The 23,869-nt window shown below is 48.8% G+C and overlaps 1 long non-coding RNA gene across 1 annotated transcript; it reads left to right on the top strand.

The window, feature by feature from the left end:
• The first annotated feature begins 2,091 nt into the window (after nucleotides 1-2,091).
• LOC147093337 (uncharacterized) lies at nucleotides 2,092-23,869 on the top strand. Its single transcript, XR_015074686.1, has 3 exons — nucleotides 2,092-2,625; nucleotides 8,559-8,725; nucleotides 20,831-23,869. It is a non-coding gene; the product is annotated as an uncharacterized LOC147093337 (long non-coding RNA).

The raw sequence follows: 23,869 nt of genomic DNA, 5'->3' as shown, positions 1-23,869 counted from the left end.
GACAGCCCGGAGTGGGGAGGAGTAGTTGGAGACCAGAGTTAGAGAGGAGTCCCCCCGACCCCCGGGGGAAGGACAGCCCGGAGTGGGGAGGAGTAGTTGGAGACCAGAGTTAGAGAGGAGTCCCGCCCCCCCCCCGGGGGAAGGACAGCCGGAGTGGGGAGGAGTAGTTGGAGACCAGAGTTAGAGAGGAGTCCCCCCCCCCGGGGGAAGGACAGCCCGGAGTGGGGAGGAGTAGTTGGAGACCAGAGTTAGAGAGGAGTCCCCCCCCCCCCGGGGGAAGGACAGCCCGGAGTGGGGAGGAGTAGTTGGAGACCAGAGTTAGAGAGGAGTCCCCCCCCCCGGGGGAAGGACAGCCCGGAGTGGGGAGGAGTAGTTGGAGACCAGAGTTAGAGAGGAGTCCCCCCCCCCCGGGGGAAGGACAGCCCGGAGTGGGGAGGAGTAGTTGGAGACCAGAGTTAGAGAGGAGTCCCCCCCCCCCGGGGGAAGGACAGCCCGGAGTGGGGAGGAGTAGTTGGAGACCAGAGTTAGAGAGGAGTCCCCCCCCCCGGGGGAAGGACAGCCCGGAGTGGGGAGGAGTAGTTGGAGACCAGAGTTAGAGAGGAGTCCCCCCCCCCCGGGGGAAGGACAGCCCGGAGTGGGGAGGAGTAGTTGGAGACCAGAGTTAGAGAGGAGTCCCCCCCCCCCGGGGGAAGGACAGCCCGGAGTGGGGAGGAGTAGTTGGAGACCAGAGTTAGAGAGGAGTCCCCCCCCCCGGGGGAAGGACAGCCCGGAGTGGGGAGGAGTAGTTGGAGACCAGAGTTAGAGAGGAGTCCCCCCCCCCGGGGGAAGGACAGCCCGGAGTGGGGAGGAGTAGTTGGAGACCAGAGTTAGAGAGGAGTCCCCCCCCCCCCGGGGGAAGGACAGCCCGGAGTGGGGAGGAGTAGTTGGAGACCAGAGTTAGAGAGGAGTCCCCCCGCCCGGGGGAAGGACAGCCCGGAGTGGGGAGGAGTAGTTGGAGACCAGAGTTAGAGAGGAGTCCCCCCCCCCCCCCGGGGGAAGGACAGCCCGGAGCGGGGAGGAGTAGTTGGAGACCAGAGTTAGAGAGGAGTCCCCCCCCCCCCCGGGGGAAGGACAGCCCGGAGCGGGGAGGAGTAGTTGGAGACCAGAGTTAGAGAGGAGTCCCCCCGCCCCGGGGGAAGGACAGCCCGGAGTGGGGAGGAGTAGTTGGAGACCAGAGTTAGAGAGGAGTCCCCCCCCCCCGGGGGAAGGACAGCCCGGAGCGGGGAGGAGTAGTTGGAGACCAGAGTTAGAGAGGAGTCCCCCGCCCCGGGGGAAGGACAGCCCGGAGTGGGGAGGAGTAGTTGGAGACCAGAGTTAGAGAGGAGTCCGCCCCCCGGGGGAAGGACAGCCCGGAGTGGGGAGGAGTAGTTGGAGACCAGAGTTAGAGATGAGTCCCCCCCCCCCCGGGGGAAGGACAGCCCGGAGTGGGGAGGAGTAGTTGGAGACCAGAGTTAGAGATGAGTCCCCCCCCCCCCGGGGGAAGGACAGCCCGGAGTGGGGAGGAGTAGTTGGAGACCAGAGTTAGAGAGGAGTCCCCCCCCCCCCCCCGGGGAAGGACAGCCCGGAGTGTAGAGGAGTAGTTGGAGACCAGAGTTAGAGAGGAGTCCCCCCCCGGGGGAAGGACAGCCCGGAGTGGGGAGGAGTAGTTGGAGACCAGAGTTAGAGAGGAGTCCCCCCCCCGGGGGAAGGACAGCCCGGAGCGGGGAGGAGTAGTTGGAGACCAGAGTTAGAGAGGAGTCCCCCGCCCGGGGGGAAGGACAGCCCGGAGTGGGGAGGAGTAGTTGGAGACCAGAGTTAGAGAGGAGTCCGACCCCCGGGGGAAGGACAGCCCGGAGTGGGGAGGAGTAGTTGGAGACCAGAGTTAGAGAGGAGTCCCCCCCCCCCCCGGGGGAAGGACAGCCCGGAGTGGGGAGGAGTAGTTGGAGACCAGAGTTAGAGAGGAGTCCCCCCCCCCCCGGGGGAAGGACAGCCCGGAGCGGGGAGGAGTAGTTGGAGACCAGAGTTAGAGAGGAGTCCCCCGCCCGGGGGGAAGGACAGCCCGGAGCGGGGAGGAGTAGTTGGAGACCAGAGTTAGAGAGGAGTCCCCCCCCCCCCGGGGGAAGGACAGCCCGGAGTGGGGAGGAGTAGTTGGAGACCAGAGTTAGAGAGGAGTCCCCCCCCCCCGGGGGAAGGACAGCCCGGAGTGGGGAGGAGTAGTTGGAGACCAGAGTTAGAGAGGAGTCCGACCCCCGGGGGAAGGACAACCGCCGGCCGGCACCTTGGGCAACAAGGGCTCGCGGGTGGGCGGGGCTATGACCTCACCCGCGCGCTGAGGCGGTTGAACGGCCGATCAGGAGCCACGTGACCCCGGAGCTGGCGGCGGTCTTTGAACACAGTGGGCGGGGCCCCGAGGCGTTGCGATTGGTGAGCGCAGCTGTCAATCTACGAGTCGCAGCCAATAGAAGAGACGGACTTAGTGAGGAACTTTAAGCGCGGGCTGCGTGCCCGCAGTGCGCATGCTCGGTGCTGCTCGCAGTCCCCGGATGAGGCTCCGGTTTGAGGAAGGAGATAAAATGGCGGCGGGACTGAGGAGCGGCGGATGGTGCGGTGAGTGTGGATCAGAGAATCTCCGGCATTTACAGCAGCGCCGGCCTCTCTCAGGCAATCTCTGGGAACCTGGGGGCGAAGCGGGCGCGGGGCCCGGGGGGGGGTGGAAGCGGGCACCTGGGTGGTTCTTTGGGTGGAGCGGGCTGTGGGGGGGAGCGGGCTGTGGGGGGTGTTTGGGTTGACGTGCGCTCCTTGCGCTGCCTGCGCTTGTCTTCCGATTGCTCCCGCGAGGAGACTCGGTGTTTGGTGCCTTCCCGGATGCTTCTCCCCCACTTTGTGCGGTCTTGGGCCAGGGATTCCCAGGTGTCAGTGGGGATGTTACACTTTTTCAAGGAGTCTTTTGAGGGTGTCCTTGAAGCGTTTCCTCTGCCCACCTCGGGCTCTCTTGCCGTGTCGGAGCTCCGAGTAGAGCGCTTGTTTTGGGAGTCTCGTATCGGGCATGTGGACAATGTGACCCATCCATCGGAGCTGATCGAGCGCGGTCAAAGCTTTGCTGCTGGGGATGTTGGCCTGAGCGAGAACACCAACGTTGGTGCGTCTATCCTGCCAATAGATTTGCAGGATCTTGCGGAGGCAGCGTTGGTGGTACCTCTCCAGTGCTTTGAGGTGCCTGCTGTACATGGTCCATGTCTCTGAGGCATACAGCAGGGCGGGTATCACTGCTGCTCTGTAGACCATGAGCTTCGTGCTGGGTTTGTGGTCTTGGTCTTCAAACACTCTCTTCCTCAGGCGACCGAAGGCTGTACTGGCACACTGATGGCGGTGTTGGACTTCGTCATCGACGTCTGTCCTTGTTGACAGTAGGCTCCCGAGGCTGGAAAGTGGTCCACGTTGTGAGACTATGCCCCCTAGTTCTAGACACTCCAGCCTGGGGAAACAACCTCTTGGCATCTACCCTGTCAATCCCCTTCAGAATCTTGCATGTTTCAATGAGATCACCTCGCATTCTTCTAAACTCCAGAGAGTATCGTCCCATTCTACACAATCTCTCCTCATAGGACAGCCCTCTCATCCCAGGAATCAATCTAGTGAACCTTCGTTGCACCGCCTCCAAGGCAATTATATCCTTCCTTAGATAAGGAGACTAAAACTGTGCACAGTACTCCAGGTGTGGTCTCACCAAGGCCCTGTACAATTGGAGCAAGACTTCCTTACTCTTATACTCCAACCCCCTTGCAATAAACGCCAATATGTCACTTGCCTTCCTTATTGCTTGCTGTACCTGCACGCTAGCTTTCTGTGTTTCTTGCACGAGGACACCCAAATCTCTCTCAACACCAACATTTGAAAGTTTCTCACCATTTAAAAAATATTCTGTTTTTCTATTCTTCCTACCAAAGTGAATAACCTCACATTTCCCCACATTACACTCCATCTGCCACCTTACTGCCCACTCAGTCTTATCTATACCCCTTTGCAGAGTCTTTGTTCTCCTTACCGTCCCACCTAGATTTGTATCGTCAGCAAACTTGGATACATTACACATTGTCCCTTCATCTAGGTCATTAATATAGATTGTAAATAGCTGAGGCCCCAACACTGATCCTTGCGGCACCCCACTAGTTACAGCCTGCCAACCTGAAAAAGATCCGTTTATCCCTACTCTGTTTTCTGTCTGGTAACCAATCCTTGATCCATGCTACTGTATTACCCCAACCCCATGAGCCCTAATCTTGTGCAATAACCTTTTATGTGACACCTTATCGACTGCCTTTTGGAAATCTAAATATACTACATCCACTGGTTCCCCTTTATCTACCCTGCTAGTAACATCATCAAAAAACTCTAAATTTGTCAAACATGATTTCCCTTTCATAAAACCATGTTGACTTTGCCTAATCATGTTATGATTTTTCTAAGTGCCTGGATACCACTTCCTTAACAATGGATTCCAGTGTTTTCCGAATGACTGATGTCGGGCTAACTGGCCTGTCGTTCCCTGTTTTTCCTCTCCCTCCTTTCTTGAATAGCGGTGTTACATTTGCGACCTTCCAATCCGCTGGGACCATTCCAGAATCTAGGGAATTTTGGAAGATCAAAACCAATGCGTCCACTATCTCTTCAGCCACCTCTTTTACAACCCTAGGATGTAGGCCGTCGGGTCCAGGGGATTTGTCGGTTTTCAGTCCTATGAGTTTCTCAAGTACTTTTTCGCTACTCATATGAATTACGTTAAGTTCCTCACCCTCATTAGACCCTTGGTTCCCCACCATTTTTGATATGCTTTTTGTGTCTTCTACTGTGAAGACAGATACAAAATATTTGTTTAACGTTTCTGCCATTTCCTTATTCCCCATAATCATTTCTCCTGTCTCAGCCTCTAAGGGACCAACGTTTACTTTTGCTACTCTCTTCCTTCCGACATACTTGTAGACAATCTTACAATCTGCTTTTAGATTTCTTGCTCGTTTTCTGTCATTGCATTTTTTCCCTTTTTTATCAATTTTTGGTCACTCTTTGCTGGTTTCTGAAACTCTCTCAATCCTCAGGCTTACTATTATTCTTTGCAACATTATAAGCTTCTGTCAATCTAATGCTATCCTTACCTTTAGTTAGCCACGGTTGGATCACTTCCCGTGGAGTTTTTGTTTCTCAATGGAATGTATTTTAGTTGAGAATTATGAAATATTTCTTTAAATGCTAGCCACTGCTTATCTACCGCCATATCTTTTAATCTATTTTTCCAATCTACCTCAGCCAACTCGCCCCTCATACCTATGTAATTGGCTTTATTTAAGTTTAAGACACTAGTTTCGGACTTAGGCAAGTCACTCTCTCAAAATTAATGTGAAGTTCTAACATATTATGATCACTCTGCCCCACTGGATCCTTTACTATGAGGTTGCTAATTAACCCTGTCTTATTACACAATACAAGTTCTAACATTGTTGGTTCCATGACATTTTGTTCCAGGAAACTGTCCCGAATGGATTCCATGAACTTGTCCTGCAGACTCTTGCTCCACAGCCCTGTAGGTTACAGCTCTTCAAGTGTACACCCAAGTACTTTTTTAATGTGCTGAGGGTCTCTGCCTCTACCACCCTTTCAGGCAGTGAGTTCCAGACCCCCACCACCCTCTGGGTGAAAAAAATTACATCTGCTCTGCACCGTCTAGTGGATGGACTGGGGAGAAAAGTCTTTACTAGCCGAGGCATAGAATATAAGAGCTGGGAGGTAATGAGTGAACTGTATGGCTAGACCGCAGCTAGAATACTGGGTGCAGTTCTGGTCACCACATTACAGGAAGGATGTGATTGCACCAGAGGGTGCAGAGGAGACTTGCGGGGATTTTGCCTGGGCTGGGGAATTTTTGCTATGTGGAAAGATTGGATAGGCTGGGGTTGTTTTCTCTGGAACAGAGAAGGCCAAGGGGAGACTCGATTGAGGTGCATCAATTTATTAGGGGCCTAGATAGAGTGGATAGGAAGGACCTATTTCCCTTAGTGGAGAGATCAATAGCCAGGGGGCATAGATTTAAAGCAGATGGTCAAAGGATTAGAGGGGTTTTAAGGTGAGTTTTTTACACCCAGAGGGTGGTGGAGGTCTGGAACTCACTGCCTGAAAGGGTGGTCGAGGCAGAGAACCTCATCACGTTTAAAAACTGCTTGAAGTGCCGTAAGCTACACGGCTACGGACCAAGTGCTGGAAAGTGCGATTAGAGTGGATAGATCTTTGTCAGCCGGCTCGGACAAGATGGGCCGAATGGCAGCCTTCTGTGCAGTAAGTTTCTATGATTGTGTAACCCGGGGAGGATGGGCCCAGTGAGATCAGACAGTGTGTAACCCGGGGAGGATGGGCCCAGTGAGATCAGACAGTGTGTAACCCGGGGAGGATGGGCCCAGTGAGATCAGACAGTGTGTAACCCGGGGAGGATGGGCCCAGTGAGATCAGACAGTGTGTAACCCGGGGAGGATGGGCCCAGTGAGATCAGACAGTGTGTAACCCGGGGAGGATGGGCCCAGTGTGATCAGACAGTGTATAACACGGGGAGGATGGGCCCAGTGAGATCAGTCAGTGTGTAACCCGGGGAGGATGGGCCCAGTGAGATCAGACAGTGTGTAACCCGGGGAGGATGGGCCCAGTGAGATCAGGCAGTGTGTAACCCGGGGAGGATGGGCCCAGTGAGATCAGACAGTGTGTAACCTGGGGAGGATGGACCCAGTGAGATCAGACAGTGTGTAACCCGGGGAGGATGGGCCCAGTGAGATCAGACAGTGTGTAACCCGGGGAGGATGGGCCCAGTGAGATCAGGCAGTGTGTAACCCGGGGAGGGTGGGCCCAGTGAGATCAGACAGTGTGTAACCCGGGGAGGATGGGCCCAGTGAGATCAGACAGTGTGTAACCCGGGGAGGATGGGCCCAGTGAGATCAGACAGTGTGTAACCTGGGGAGGATGGGCCCAGTGAGATCAGACAGTGTGTAACCCGGGGAGGATGGGCCCAGTGAGATCAGACAGTGTGTAACCCGGGGAGGATGGGCCCAGTGAGATCAGACAGTGTGTAACCCGGGGAGGATGGGCCCAGTGAGATCAGACAGTGTGTAACCTGGGGAGGATGGGCCCAGTGAGATCAGACAGTGTGTAACCCGGGGAGGATGGGCCCAGTGAGATCAGACAGTGTGTAACCCGGGGAGGATGGGCCCAGTGAGATCAGACAGTGTGTAACCCGGGGAGGATGGGCCCAGTGAGATCAGACAGTGTGTAACCCGGGGAGGATGGGTCCAGTGAGATCAGACAGTGTGTAACCCGGGGAGGATGGGCCCAGTGAGATCAGACAGCGTGTAACCCGGGGAGGATGGGCCCAGTGAGATCAGACACTGTGTAACCCGGGGAGGATGGGCCCAGTGAGATCAGACAGTGTGTAACCCGGGGAGGATGGGCCCAGTGAGATCAGACAGTGTGTAACCCGGGGAGGATGGGCCCAGTGAGATCAGACAGTGTGTAACCCGGGGAGGATGGGCCCAGTGAGATCAGACAGTGTGTAACCCGGGGAGGATGGGCCCAGTGAGATCAGACAGTGTGTAACCCGGGGAGGATGGGCCCAGTGAGATCAGACAGTGTGTAACCCGGGGAGGATGGGCCCAGTGTGATCAGACAGTGTGTAACCCGGGGAGGATGGGCCCAGTGAGATCAGACAGTGTGTAACCCGGGGAGGATGGGCCCAGTGAGATCAGACAGTGTGTAACCCGGGGAGGATGGGCCCAGTGAGATCAGACAGTGTGTAACCCGGGGAGGATGGGCCCAGTGAGATCAGACAGTGTGTAACCCGGGGAGGATGGGCCCAGTGAGATCAGGCAGTGTGTAACCCGGGGAGGATGGGCCCAGTGAGATCAGACAGTGTGTAACCCGGGGAGGATGGCCCAGTGTGATCAGACAGTGTGTAACCCGGGGAGGATGGGCCCAGTGAGATCAGACAGTGTGTAACCCGGGGAGGATGGGCCCAGTGAGATCAGACAGTGTGTAACCCGGGGGGGATGGGCCCAGTGAGATCAGACAGTGTGTAACCCGGGGGGGATGGGCCCAGTGAGATCAGACAGTGTGTAACCCGGGGAGGATGGGCCCAGTGAGATCAGACAGTGTGTAACCCGGGGAGGATGGGCCCAGTGAGATCAGACAGTGTGTAACCCGGGGAGGGTGGGCCCAGTGCAGACTGTGTGTAACCCGGGGAGGATGGGCCCAGTGAGATCAGTCAGTGTGTTACCTGGGAAAGATTGCCCCAGCTTCGGTTTGCCTAAAGCACAGGGAAATTGTACATTTCTATCCAGAACTTTGGTGATTTGCTGGAAGCCCAGGCGGGCGTGGCGGGGCTCTGAGAAAAGGGACAACATCAGACAGAAGCACTCGGACCCAAACTTTTATTTTTATGAAGCGGAAGAAATGTCTATATTACATTACTTCACACTGTTGATAGTTATTTTCTGTCCTGCTATAATTAGATCTCCCGGTGAAAGACTGAGTGATTGAGAGAGGTTCACAGCTGAGAGTAAACCGGGATTGTAGACTGAGGAGCGACAGCAGGTGAACCAACACAGGATTGTGAGAGCACCAACTGGAGAGAACTCTTCCGATTCAAAGAGCTTCCAGAGATGGACTGGGGAGAAAGGTCAGAGAGAGTCCCATTGACTCAGATACACACTGGTCCTGGAGATAGACTGGGGAGAAAGGTCAGAGAGAGTCTCATTGACTCAGATACACACTGGTCCTGGAGATAGACTGGGGAGAAAGGTCAGAGAGAGTCCCATTGACTCAGATACACACTGGTCCTGGAGATAGACTGGGGAGAAAGGTCAGAGAGAGTCCCATTGACTCAGATACACACTGGTCCTGGAGATGGACCGGGGAGAAAGGTCAGAGAGAGTCTCATTGACTCAGATACACACTGGTCCTGGAGATAGACTGGGGAGAAAGGTCAGAGAGAGTCCCATTGACTCAGATACACACTGGTCCTGGAGATGGACTGGGGAGAAAGGTCAGAGAGAGTCCCATTGACTCAGATACACACTGGTCCTGGAGATGGACTGGGGAGAAAGGTCAGAGAGAGTCCCATTGACTCAGATACACACTGGTCCTGGAGATAGACTGGGGAGAAAGGTCAGAGAGAATCCCATTGACTCAGATACACACTGGTCCTGGAGATGGACTGGGGAGAAAGGTCAGAGAGTCCCATTGACTCAGATACACACTGGTCCTGGAGATAGACTGGGGAGAAAGGTCAGAGAGAGTCCCATTGACTCAGATACACACTGGTCCTGGAGATGGACTGGGGAGAAAGGTCAGAGAGAGTCCCATTGACTGAGATACACACTGGTCCTGGAGATGGACTGGGGAGAAAGGTCAGAGAGAGTCCCATTGACTCAGATACACACTGGTCCTGGAGATGGACTGGGGTGAAAGGTCAGAGAGAGTCCCATTGACTCAGATACACACTGGTCCCGGAGATGGACTGGGGTGAAAGGTCAGAGAGAGTCCCATTGACTCAGATACACACTGGTCCTGGAGATGGACTGGGGAGAAAGGTCAGAGAGAGTCCCATTGACTCAGATACACACTGGTCCTGGAGATAGACTGGGGAGAAAGGTCAGAGAGTCCCATTGACTCAGATACACACTGGTCCTGGAGATGGACTGGGGAGAAAGGTCAGAGAGTCCCATTGACTCAGATACACACTGGTCCTGGAGATGGACTGGGGAGAAAGGTCAGAGAGTCCCATTGACTCAGATACACACTGGTCCTGGAGATAGACTGGGGAGAAAGGTCAGAGAGAGTCCCATTGACTCAGATACACACTGGTCCTGGAGATGGACTGGGGAGAAAGGTCAGAGAGAGTCCCATTGACTCAGATACACACTGGTCCTGGAGATAGACTGGGGAGAATGGTCAGAGAGAGTCCCATTGACTCAGATACACACTGGTCCTGGAGATGGACTGGGGAGAAAGGTCAGAGAGAGTCCCATTGACTCGGATACACACTGGTCCTGGAGATGGACTGGGGAGAAAGGTCAGAGAGAGTCCCATTGACTCAGATACACACTGGTCCTGGAGATGGACTGGGGAGAAAGGTCAGAGAGAGTCCCATAGACTCAGATACACACTGGTCCTGGAGATGGACTGGGGAGAAAGGTCAGAGAGAGTCCCATTGACTCAGATACACACTGGTCCTGGAGATGGACTGGGGAGAAAGGTCAGAGAGAGTCCCATTGACTCAGATACACACTGGTCCTGGAGATGGACTGGGGAGAAAGGTCAGAGAGAGTCCCATTGACTCAGATACACACTGGTCCTGGAGATGGACTGGGGAGAAAGGTCAGAGAGAGACCCATTGACTCAGATACACACTGGTCCTGGAGATGGACTGGGGAGAAAGGTCAGAGAGAGTGCCATTGACTCAGATACACACTGGTCCTGGAGATGGACTGGGGAGAAAGGTCAGAGAGAGTCCCATTGACTCAGATACACACTGGTCCTGGAGATGGACTGGGGAGAAAGGTCAGAGAGTCCCATTGACTCAGATGATGTCCCCACACTATTACTGCAGATTTGGTTTCCCCAATCTATACATAGCTTAAAATCCCCCATGATTAATATATTACCCTTGCTACATGCACCTCTAGTTCCCTGAACTATACGCCGCCCTACATTACAACTACAGTTTGGGGGGCCTATAAACACCTCCAACCAATGTTTTCTGCCCCTTGCTGTTTCTTGGCTCCATCCAAACTGATTTTTTTACTTTATTTTTGGAGCTAAGATGATTTCTCCCTACTGTCTTTATCCCATCCTTTATCGATGTGAGACCAGAACTGTGCACGGTACTCCGGTGTTGTCTCACCAAAGCCCTGTACAATTGTAGCAAGACTTCCTCACTGTTGTATTCCAACCCCCTGTCATAAAGGCCAACATGCCATCAGCCTGCCCAATTGCTCGCTGTACCTGCATGCTAACTTTGTCTCCTGTACGAGAACACCTAAATCTCTCTGAACACTAACATTTAATAATTTTTCACCATTTAAAAAAGGTTCTGTTTTTCTACTCTTCCTACTAAAGTGAATACGCACACATTTCCCCACATTTATATTCCATCTGTCACCTTACTGCCCGCACACTTAGACTGCCCATATCCCTTTGCAGGCTCTTTGTGTCCCCATAGCTTACTGTCCCACCTAGCTTTGTATCAGCAGCAAACTTGGATCCATTGCACTCGGTCCCTTCATCTAAGTCAGTAATATAGATTGTAAATAGCAGAGGCCCCAGCACTGATCCTTGTGGCACCCCACTAGCCTGCCAAGCTGAAAATGTCCTGTTTATCCCTACACTCTGTTTTCTGTCAGTTAACCAATCCTCTATCAATGCTAATAGTCATAATGGCACAGAAGGCCGCCATTCGGCCCATCCAGTCCGTGCCGGCTCTCTGTAGAGCAATCCAGTCAGTCCCATTCCCCTGCTCTATCCCCGTAGCCCTGCAAGTTTATTTCCCTCAAGTGCCTATCCAGTCTCCCCTTGAAAACATTGAATGTCTCCACTTCCATCGGCAGCGAGTTCCAGGTCCTCACCACTCGCTGTGTAAAAAGGTTTTTACACTCATTCGCCCCCTGTATCTCTTGCCCAAAACCTTAAATCTGTGTCCCCTAGTCCTCGTACCATCCATTAGTGGAACAGCCTTTCCCTGTCTAGTCTATCCAAACCCGTCATAATCTTGTACACCTCGATCAAATCACCCCTCAACCTCCTTTGTTCTAATGAAAACAAATCCAGCTTCTCCAACCTGTCCTTGTAGCTAATATATTACCCTCAACCCCATGAGTCCTTATCTTGCATAGCAGCCTTTTATGTGGCACCTTATCAAATGCCTCTTAGAAACATAGAAGATAGGAGCAGGAGTAGGCCATTCGGCCCCTCGAGCCTGCTCCACCATTCAATGAGATCATGGCTGATCATCCAAATTCAGTACCCTGTCCTTGCCTTCTCCCCATATCCCTTGATCCCTTTAGCCTTAAGAAATATATCCAACTCCTTCTTGAATATATTTAATGAATTGGCCTCCACTGCCTTCTGCGGTAGAGAATTCCACAGGTTCACCACTCTCTGGGTGAAGAAATTCCTCCATCTCTATCCTAAATGGCTTACTCCTTATCCTTAGACTGTGACCCCTGGTTCTGGACCCGCTGACCATCAGGAACATCCTTCCAGCATGTAGTCTGTCTAGTCCTGTTAGAATTTTATAAGTTTCAATGAGATCCCCTCTCATTCTTCTAAACTCCAGCGAGTATAAGCCCAATCGACCCAATCTCTTCTCGTACGTCATTCCTGCCATCCCAGGTATCAGTCTGGTGAATCTTTGCTGCACTCCCTCCATGGCAAGAACATCCTTCCTCAGATAAGGTGACCAAAACTGCACACAATACTCATGATGTGGTCTCACCAAGGCCCTGTACAACTGCAGCAGGACACCCTTGTTCCTGTACTCAAACCCTATCGCTACGAAGGCCAACATACCATTTGCCGCCTTAACCGCCTGCTGCACCTGCATGCTTACCTTCAGCGACTGGTGCACAAGAACACCCAGGTCTCTTTGCACTTCCCCTTCTCCCAATCTATTGCCATTCAGATAATCTGCTTTCCTGTTTTTGCCACCAAAGTGGATAACCTCGCATTTATACACATTATACTGCATCTACCATGCTTCTGCCCAATCGCCCAACCTGTCCAAATCATACTGGAGTTTCTCGGCATCCTCCTCACAGCACACACGCCTACCCAGCTTTGTGTCGTCTGCAAATTTGGAGATATTACATCTAGTTCCCTCGTCTAGATCATTTATATATATATATGAATAGCTGGGGTTCTAGGACCGATCCCTGCGGTACCCCACTAGTCACTGCCTGCCACTCGGAAAAAGAGCCGTTTATTCCAACTCTTTTGCTTCCTGTCTGCCAACCAGTTCTTTATCCAAGTCAGTACCTTGCCCCCAATCCCATGTGCCTTAACTTTACATGCTAATCTCTCATGTGGGACCTTATCGAAAGCCTTCTGAAAGTCCAAATACACCACATCCACTGGTTCTCCCTTATCTATTCTACCAGTTACATCCTCAAAAAATTCCAGTAGATTAGTCAAGCACGTTTTACCTTTTGTAAGTCCATGTTGACTTTGTCCAATCATATCACTGTTTTCCAAGTGCTCTGCTGTTACATCTTTTGTAATGGATTCTAGCATTTTCCCCACTACCGATGTCAGGCTTACCGGTCTATAATTCCCTGTTTTCTCTCTACCACCTTTTTTGAATAGTGGGGTAACATTAGCGACCCTCCAGTCCATGGGAACTATTCCAGAGTCTATTGAGTTCTGGAAGATGACCAGCAATGCATCTACTATTTCTAGGGCCACTTCCTTAAGTACCCTAGGATGTAGATTATCAGGACCTGGGGATTTATCGGCCTTCAATCCCTTCAGTTTCCCTAACACAATTTCCCTACAAATACCGATTTCTTTCAGTTCCTCCCTCTCATCAGACCCTATGTTCCCTGACATCTCTGGGAGGTTATTTGTCCTCCTTTGTGAAGACAGAACCAAAGTATGTATTTAATTGGTCTGCCATTTCTTTGTTCCCCATTATAAATTCCCCCGATTCTGAATGCAAGGGACCTACGCTTGACTTCACCAATCTTTTTCTCTTTACATATCTATAAAAGCTTTTACAGCCAGTTTTTATGTTCCCTGCAAACTTACTCATTCTATTTTCCCCCTCTTAATTAATCCCTTTGTCCTCCTTTGCTGAATCCTAAACTGCTCCCAATCCTTGGGTTTACTGCTTTTTCTGGCCAATTTATATGTCCTCTCCTTGGATCTTACGCTATCCCTAATTTCCCTTGTTAGCCACGGTTGAGTCACCTTTTTTGATTTATTTTTGGCAATCCAAATATTTTACATCCACCAGTTCCCCATTATCTATCCAGCTAGTTGCATCCTCAAAAAACACTAATAGCATGATTTCTCTTTCATAAAACCATGTTGACTGCGCCTGATCATATGATTTTCTAAGTACCCTCTTACCCCTCCCTTAATAATGGATTCCAGCATTTTCCTGACGCCAGGCTCACTGGCCTGTAGTTCCCTGCTTTCTCTCTTCCCCCTTCCTAGAATAGCGGGGTTACTTTTTCTACCTTCTAATCCACTGGGACTGTTCCAGAATCTAGGGGATTTTGGAAGATCACAACCAATGCATCCACTCTCTCTTCAGCCACCTCTTGTTGAACCCTAGGATGTAGGCCGTCCGGTCCTGGGGATTTGTCAGATTTTAGTCCCATTAGTTTCTCAAGTACTTTTTTTCCTCTAAGGAACTTAAAGTAATTGATGTCAGTCCTTTCATTAGTCCCTTGGTTCCCTGCTATTTTTGGTGCGTTATTTGTGTTTTCTACTGTGAAGACCGATACAAAATATTTGTTTAAAATCTGCCATTTCCTCATTTCCCATTTATAATTTCTCCTGTCTCAGCCTCTAAGGGACCAATGCTTACTTTTGCTACTCTCCATGTTTACTTACTTTCAGAAGCTCCTACAATTTTTAAATGTTTCTTGCTGGTACACTCAGTCGATTTTCTCCCTTTTTTATCAATTTTCGGTCATCGTTTGCTGGTTAACAGAATTAAACTTCCCAATGCAATTTCAGACGCTGAAGGTCTGCTTCTGTAAATAGCATTCAGGTACATTTATCGTTTACACGGTTAGGAACAAAGAGTTAGAGGTTGATACCATAGAAACTGGGAACCAGACAGCACAGAATGAGGCCATTGGGCCCAGCGGGCCTGTACCGGCTCTTTGAAAGAGCAGGCCAATGTGTCCCACTCCCCTGCTCTGTGCCCAGAGCACTGCTAATGTTCTCCCCTTCGTGTATTTCACTAATTCAGGTTTAAAAGTTACTATTGTCGCTGCTCCGATCACTCATTCAGACATTGCATTCCAGATCATAACACGATGCCTAAAAACAATCTTATCTTACCTCACCTCTGGCGTTTTGTCAATTACATTAAATCCGTCTCCTCTGTTTACCGACCCTTCTGTCAGTGGGTACAGTTGCTCCTTATTTACTCTATGGAAACACCTTCATGATTTTGAGCACCTCTATTAAAAGAATTTAAAATTCAACGAGACTCCAGGATGGTGTGTTGCCTCTCTGGTGCAAGGATGTCTCCGAGTGGCTGCAGAACATCTTGGAAGGGGAGGGTGAACAGCCAGTTGTCGTGGTGCATGTAGGCACCAACGATATAGGTTAAAAGCGGAATATAGGGAGTTAGGAGATAAATTTAAAAACAGGACCTCAAAAGGTAGTAATCTCAGGATTGCTACCAGTGCCACGTGCTAGTCAGAGTAGATATAGAAGGATACTTCAGATGAATATGTGGCTAGAGAAATGGTGCCAGGGGGAGGGATTCAAGTTCCTGGGACATTGGAACCGGTTCTGGGGGAGGTGGGACCAGTTCAAACCAGACAGTTTGCACCTGGGCAGGGCTGGGACCGATGTCCATGGGGGAGTGTTTGCTAGTGCTGTGGGGGAGGGTTTAAACTAAAATGGCAGGGGGTTGGGAACCTGAGCAGGGAGACAGAGGAAAGGGAAACAAGGATAAAAGCAAAAGATAGGAAGGAGAAAAACACAAGTGGCAGTCAGAGAAATCAACAGTTTAAATCAAACATGGCCACAGTAAATAATAATTCTAATAGGTCTAAGAGCGTTAAAAAAACCAGCCTGAAGGCTTTGTGTCTTAATGCGAGGAGCATTTGTAATAAGGTGGATGAATTGGCTGCACAAATAGAAGTAAACAAATACGATTTGGTTGGGATTACAGAAACGTGGCTCAAGGATGGCCAGGACTGGGAACTCAACATCCAGGGGTATTCGATATTCAGGAAAGATAGGCAAAAAGGAAAGGGAGGTGGGGTAGCATTACTGGTTAAAGAAGGGATTAACACAATTGTAATGAAGGATATTAGCTCTGATGAGGTGGAATCTGTATGGGTAGAATTGAGAAATACTAAGGGGAAAAAAACGTTAGTGGGAGTGGTTTATAGACCTCCAAACAGTAAGGCGGAGGTTGGGGATGGCATTAAAAGGGAAGTTAAAGAAGCGTGCAATAAGGGCACAGCAATCACCATGGGTGACTTTAATCTACATATAGATTGGGCCAACCAAATTAGTAACAATACTGTGGGAGGAGGAATTCCTGGCGTGTTTATGGGATGGTTTCCTGGACCAATATGTCGAGGTATAAACCAGAGATCAGGCCATCTTAGACTGGGTATTATGTAACGAGAAAGGATTAATTAGCAATCTTGTTGTACGAGGCCCCTTGGGTCGGAGCGATCATAATATGATCGAATTCTTCATTAAGATGGAGAATGAAGTAGTTGACTCGGAGACTAGGGTCCTCAATTTAAATAAAGGAAACTACGATGGTCTGAGGAGCGAGTTGGGTAGGATTGATTGGGGAATGTCACTCAAAGGGTTGACGGTGGATAGGCAATGGCAAACAAAGACCGAATGGACGAACTACAGAATTTGTTCATCCCAGTTTGGCATAAAAATAAAAGTGACCCAACCGTGGCTAACAAGGGAAATTAGGGATAGCACAAGGTCCAAGGAGAGGGCATATAAATTGGCCAGAAAAAGCAATAATCTTGAGGATTGGGAGCAGTTTAGGATTCAACAAAGGGATTAATTAAGAAAGGGAAAATAGAATATGAGAGTAAGCTTGCAGGGAACATAAAAACTGACTGTAAAAGCTTTTATAGATATGTGAAGAGAAAAAGATTGGTGAAGTCAAGCGTAGGTCCCTTGCAGTCAGAATCGGGGGAATTTATAATGGGGAACAAAGAAATGGCAGACCAACTAAATACATATTTTGGTTCTGTCTTCACAAAGGAGGACACAAATAACCTCCCAGAGATGCCGAGAAACATAGGGTCTGATGAAAGGGTGGAACTGAAAGAAATCAGTATTTGCAGGGAAATGGTGTTAGGAAAATTGATGGGACTGAAGGCCGATAAATCCCCAGGGCCTGATAATCTACATCCCAGGGTACTTAAGGAAGTGGCCCTAGAAATAGATGCATTGCTGGTCATCTTCCAGAACTCCATAGACTCTGGAACGGTACCCATGGATTGGCAGGTAGCTAATGTTACCCCACTATTCAAAAAAGGTGATAGAGAAAAGGCGGGGAATTATAAACCGGTAAAGTGGACATCGGTAGTGGGGAAAATGCTGGTGTCCATTCTAAAAGATGTAATAGCAGAGCACTTGGAAAGCAGTGACTGGATCGGACAAAATCAACATGGATTTACAAAAGGTAAATCATGCTTGACTAATCTACTGGAATTTTTTTTGAGGATGTAACTGGTAAAATAGATAAGGGAGAACCAGTGGATGTGGTGTATTTGGACTTTCAGAAGGCTTTCGATAAGGTCCCGCATAAGAGATTAGCGTGCAAAATTAAGGCACATGGGATTGGGGGCAAGGTATTGACTTGGATAGAGAACTGGTTGGCGGAGAGAAAGCAAAGAGTTGGAATAAACGGGTCGTTTTCCGAGTGGCAGGCAGTGACTAGTGGGGTACCGCAAGGATCGGTCCTAGGACCCCAGCTGTTCACAATATATATTAATGTTCCCACATACTGCAGGAGGAGCAGATCACGGGGCCTGGCTGTCCTGCCATGACTTACCCTTTGATTTAATTTAAAATTCAATTAATTAATCAATCCCACTAATTACACTACAGTTAACTGGTTTACCAACAGTCCCTGCTACACTAGAGAGACCTTAGAAACTATAAACCAGAGTTAAAGTTTAAAAAAGAGAGAAATACTCACCAACCAATCACTTACCTGCTTCCTGGTGACGTCACAATTTGATTACTTTTTACCTCTCTCCCCTGCTGTTGAATTGGTCGGGCCTCGTTCGCTGAATCAGCCGCCGTGCCCCAACTGCCGCCGGTTTTTGAAACTCCTCAGCTGCTCGCTCGCAGGTCCGCTCTGGTCGGGCCTCGTTCGCTGAACAGCGGGAGGACAACGCGGACCTGCGAGGAGTTGGCAGCAGTGAGGAGGCCGATACATATCCGGCGAATTCCAAAAGAACAGCAAAATCAAGGAGTGACGTCACAGGACTGCAGGAAAGAATCTGAGAGCGGCAGCAGCCAAACTACAACTGCAAAACCGCTGAAGTGACATCACAACCAGGGAAGGAGCTGATTGGTAAGTAGGACCTGGTGAGTATTTCTACAGTCCAGTCGTTAAAGTAAGGTCTCTAGTTTAGCGTAAGTAGTGTTTAAAGGGAAGTAAGGTCCCTAGTGTATTATTTAAAAGGAGTAAATTAAGGATAGGACTTGGCAGAGCAGCTCAGCAGTGTGGAGTGCTCCTCCTGTGCTATGTGGGAGGTCAGGGACACTTTTGGTGTCCAGGGCGAACATGTGTGCAGGAAGTGTCTCCAGCTGCAGCTACTCGCATTCTGCGTTTTGGAGCTGCGGCTGGAGTCACTGTGGAGCATCCGCGAAGCTGAGTTCTTCATGGATAGCTTGTCTAACGAGGTCTTCACACCGCAGGTGAAGAATGCACAGGCAGACAGGAAATGGGTGACTGCCAGACAGAGTAAAAGAACTAGGAAGGCAGTGCAGGAGTCCCCTGGGTCCATCTCTCTCCAACAGATTTTCCGTTTTGGATACTGCTGGGGAGATGGTTTCTGAGGGGAATGCAGCAAGAGCCCAGTCCGTGGCACTACGAGTGGCTCAGCTGCACAGGAGGGGAGCAAAAAGAGTGGGAGAGCAATAGTGATGGGGGATTCTATCATAAGGGGAACAGATAGACGTTTCTGTGGCTGCAGACGTGACTCCAGGATGGTATGTTGCCTCCCTGGTGCCAGGGTCAAGGATGTCACTGAACGGCTGTAGGGCATTCTGAAGGGGGAGGGCGAACAGTCAGAGGTCGTGGTTCACATTGGTACCAAGGTCATGGGTAGAAAGCGGGATGAGGTCCTGCAACAAGAATTTAGGGAGCTAGGTAGCAGATTAAAAAGCAGGACCTCAAAGGTTGTAATCTCTGGATTACTCCCGGTGCCATGTGCTAGTGATTATTATAGGAATAGGTGGATAGAGCAGATGAATGCGTGGCTGAAGAGTTGGTGCAGGAGGGAGGGCTTTAGTTTCTTTGATCACTGGCTCTGCTTCTGGGGAAGGTGGGACCTGTACAAGTCGGATGGGTTGCACATGAATCGAAACGGGACCAACATCCTTGCAGGGAGGTTTGCTGGTACTGTTGGGGGGGGTTTAAACTAACTTGGCAGGGGGATGGGATACAGAGTGGAGCTATAGTAGGGTGTGATGCACAGCCAAATATAGAGGAAAAAACAAGTCAGCCTGGAAGGCAGAGCAAATATGTAACGGCACAAGGGAGTATGGCAAGGCTGGATGGCATTTATTTTAATGCAAGGAGTCTTGCGAGTAAAGCAGATGAATTCAAGGTGTTGATGAACACATGGGAGTATGATATTGTTGCTATCACAGAGACATGGTTGAGGGAGGGGCAGGACTGGCAGCTCAGTATTCCAGGGTATAGAATCTTCAGGCAAGACAGAGGGGTGTAAAAGAGGAGTGGGTGTTGCAATATTAATCAAGGAGTCAATTACTGCTGTAAGGAGAGATGATATCTTAGCAGGTTCTCAATGATTTATCTCCAGAAGGTTCCTGAACACCGGCGCTAGACTGATTCGCCTGTCGTTCATTGGTTTACCACACGCTCCATTTTTAAACGAGGGGGTAACATTTGCAAATCCCCAGTCCTGTGGCACCACTCCCCTATCCAAGGAGGATTCAAAGATTGTGGCCAGAGCCTTCCTTCTCTCAGTAACCCAGGATGTATCCCATCCAGACCATGACACTTCCACTTTGAGCGCTGTCAACTGTTACTACATCCTCTTGGTCTATTTATATCCTGTCCAATTTCACTACCACCCTCTCCTTCACTGTAACATTGGCAGCATCCTCTTCTTTAGTGAAGGCAGATGCAAAGTACTCATTCAGTACCTCAGCCATGCCCACTGCATCCACCAGAAGATTGCCCTTTTGGTCCTTAATCATCGCACCTTTCCGTTGACTCTCCTTTTAGGCTTTACATGTTTAAGAAAGATTTTAATGTTCCCTATTATATTCCCACTAATCTTTCCTCAGTTTTTCTGTGCCCCTCTTAGTTTGTTTTTGATTTCTCCTCTGTACTTTCTGTATTCAGCTTGATTCCCTACGGTGCTGCTGTTGTTGTCGTGTGTTTATTATACCAGAGTCTGCGTGTGTCAAACAGCAGAAAACTCCATCTTACAAGGTCTCAAATTGGGTTATAACTTAATGCCGGCGAATAACATCAACTTAAGTTTGGAGAAATTACTGATCCGGGACTGAATCGCTTTCACATTTCCACAGTGGGGAAAGGGAAGGACGCTGACTGAGAGTTTGTTAGACACAGTGGGACACGTGCACATGTGGAGAATTATAATTGTAAAACAGCAGTTAGATCAATCAAACCAGTTATGTATTTGACATTTCCAGATATTGCGTCACCAATCTGCTTAAAGTGACCCCACTGTTAATATTAGTGGAGCAGTGGTGAATGTCCTCGCCTCCGACAGTGCTCATTAGTCAAGTGCTGACACCATGAGCCATGTCCTCTGCTTTATTACAGGAGGAATAGCGAATAACAGCAAGGAAGTGATGTTCAACTGTTATAACAGACTGGTTAGGCCTCAGCTGGAGTCTGGTTTTCAATTCTGGCCACCACACTTTAAAGGAGGATATCAAGGCCTTGGAGATGGTGCAGAAGAGATTTGAGAGAATTGTACTAAGGATCAGGGACTTCAGTTCTGGGGAGAGGCTGGTTTGTTCTCTTTAGAGCAGAGTTGGTTAAACGAAGATTTTATAGAGCTGTTGAAACTCATGATTGGTTTTGATGAGTAAATAAGGAGGAACTGTTTCCATTGGCAGAAGGGGTCAGTAACCAGACGACGCAGATTTAAAGTGAGTGGAGAAAGAGCCACAGGCGAGGTGAGGTAACATTGTGTTACACAGCGAGTTAGTGTGATCTGGAATGCATTGCCCGAAAGGGCGGTGAGGTAACATTGTGTTACTGAAATAAAGAATAGATTTGCCTTCCAAAACTAGGCTTTATTAACTTTAAAATCTGCAGCACATCTTTCCACATCCAGTCCCAACCAAAGCTGGAAAAAAAACTGAATTTAAGGTGGCCACCACACATCATGTGACATCAACTACCAATGAGATTACAGCATTTATCCCAAGGCAGTTAACAAACAACCAATCACAATACTTTTACTAAACAAGGAATAATCACCACATTCACCCCTCCTTTTAAAATATACTCCAACCTAAATAACCTTTACAATTTATAATTAATTATTTACAACTAAAACTATGCACAACAAGAGTAAAACTGTTTACATGACACAATACTAAGTGAACAACAAATAATAACATTGCACATAAGTATTAAGTATCTCTCAACTAAAACAATATACTATAATATTTCAACAATTTTAAAACATTACTATCAATTTAAAAGTCCATTTTCAATCGGTCGACCGGATATCTTGTTCGTGTCGACCTTCTTAACCTTGGTGAAATTCCTTGCCCTCCCACACCAGAAGGCACAGAAGTATCTTCAGCAGGAAGGCTATCCATATCCCGATTTTCAACGGTTTCCGGATTAGAAATCCCATCAGAAGGTAAACTGGGACGGTCATAAACATCCATCAAGGGCTGACTAATAGAAGTATAATTATCTGCAATCGGATTGGAGACATTCGTAGTATCTGTAACAGTATCCACATTATCTAAATCATGACTATTGTTAATATCCTCAAGAGGGCTGGCCACCACAAGGAGCCAAGTCTTTAATTGAAACGGTACTTTCCCATCTTGGAATCGAATATGAGCATATTGGGAATTTGCCTCCAACAGCTCCACCTCCTCCACTAAAGGATCATATTTTGACAATCTAACATGGCGTCGAAGCAGCACAGGTCCCTGCATAGTAAGCCATGAAGGTACCGAATATCCCGTAGTAGATCTCCGCGGATAGTTAAAGAGCCTTTCATGGGGGGGTCACATTAGTAGCCGTTGAAAGCAATGATCTAATGGAATGCAGGGCATCAGGCAGTACCATTTCCCACTGTGTATTCTTAAGGTTCTGGGATGTCAAAGCCAACATAACTGCCTTCCAGATCACCCCATTGTATCGTTCGCACTGTCCATTACCCTGGGGATTATACGGGGTAGTTCTACAAGTAGAAATTCCCCGACTCTGAAGGTATTCCTTCAACTGGGAAGACATAAAAGAACTTCCCTGATCCGAATGGATATACGCAGGCATCCCAAAGATGACAAAAAGTTGAGTCAGACATTTGATAACTGTAGCAGCTGATACATCTGCACAAGGAAAAGCAAAAGGGAACCTTGAAAACTCATCCACAACAGTAAATATATATCGGTTTTGAGTAGTTGAAGGAAGAGGCCCCTTAAAATCGACGTTCAAAAGGAGAAGTAGCCTTTATAAGATGAGCTCGTTGAGGCTTAAGGAAATTCGGTTTACACCGAGCGCAGATAGAACATGATGAAGTCATCCGCTTGACGTCTTCAACTGAAAAGGGCAAATTCTTACTGCGTACGAAGTGTATCATCCTCGTAACCCCAGGATGACATAAGGCATTGTGAAGATTAATAAGCGTATCTCTGTGAATCACAGAACAATAAGCCCTCGACAGTGCATCAGCAGCAACATTATCCTTCCCCGGACGATAAACTATGTCAAAATGGTAACATGCCAACTCAATCCTCCATCTCATTATTTTATCATTTTTGATCTTTCCAAAATGTTTAACATCAAACATAAAGGACACAGATTTTTCATCAGTTACCAACGTGAAATGTCTCCATTTACGCAATGCTTCTACTATTGCGTATGCCTCTTTCTCGATTGAAGAATGTCTTTTTTCACTATTGTTCAAAGTACGTGAGAAAAAGGCCACAGGTCTTCCATTTTGGATCAGAGTAGCCCCAATTGCAAAATCAGAAGCATCCGTCTCTTATCACAAAAGGAACCTGCTCATCAATAGAATGCACAACTGCTCCTAAAATATCCTTTTTAAAATTCTCAAAACATGTCCTGGCCTCCCATGATAGAGGATATGTCGTAACCCGAATAAGAGGCCGGATCTTCCGTGAAAAATTTGCAATCCATTAGAATAATAAGAAAACAGTCCAACAACTCGTTGCAAAGCCTTAGAATTAGTAGGACAAGGTAAATCAATCAATGGTCGCAGACGTTCTGGATCTGGTTTAATCTTGTTTCCCGAGATAATATACCCCAATAGATTTACCTCAGTAGTCGAAAAGATACATTTCTCTATTAAAAGTTAAACCAACTTTTTCCGCAGCTTGAAGGAATCTTTTTAAATTAGAATCATGCTCCACCCTTGATTTGCCACACACTGTGATGTCATCTAAGTATGAAAAGGTGTCAGAGAGGGAGTTATCACTTATAAAAGCATTCATTGCCCGTTGAAAACAAGCAACACCATTAGTAACACCAAATGGTATTCGGCAAAACTGATACAGCTTTCCACCAGCCTCAAAGGCCGTATATGGTTGATCCTTCTTAACAATAGGAATCTGATGATAAGCACTCTTTAAGTCAATAGTGCTAAAA

This window comes from Somniosus microcephalus, unplaced genomic scaffold (assembly GCF_052327205.1).
Source record: "Somniosus microcephalus isolate GS21.2 unplaced genomic scaffold, FLI_Smic_1.0 unresolved_chr1, whole genome shotgun sequence".
Lineage (NCBI taxonomy): Eukaryota > Metazoa > Chordata > Chondrichthyes > Squaliformes > Somniosidae > Somniosus > Somniosus microcephalus.
The sequence above is the reverse complement of the archived record's forward strand: the minus strand, read 5'-3'. Positions and strand labels throughout refer to the sequence as shown.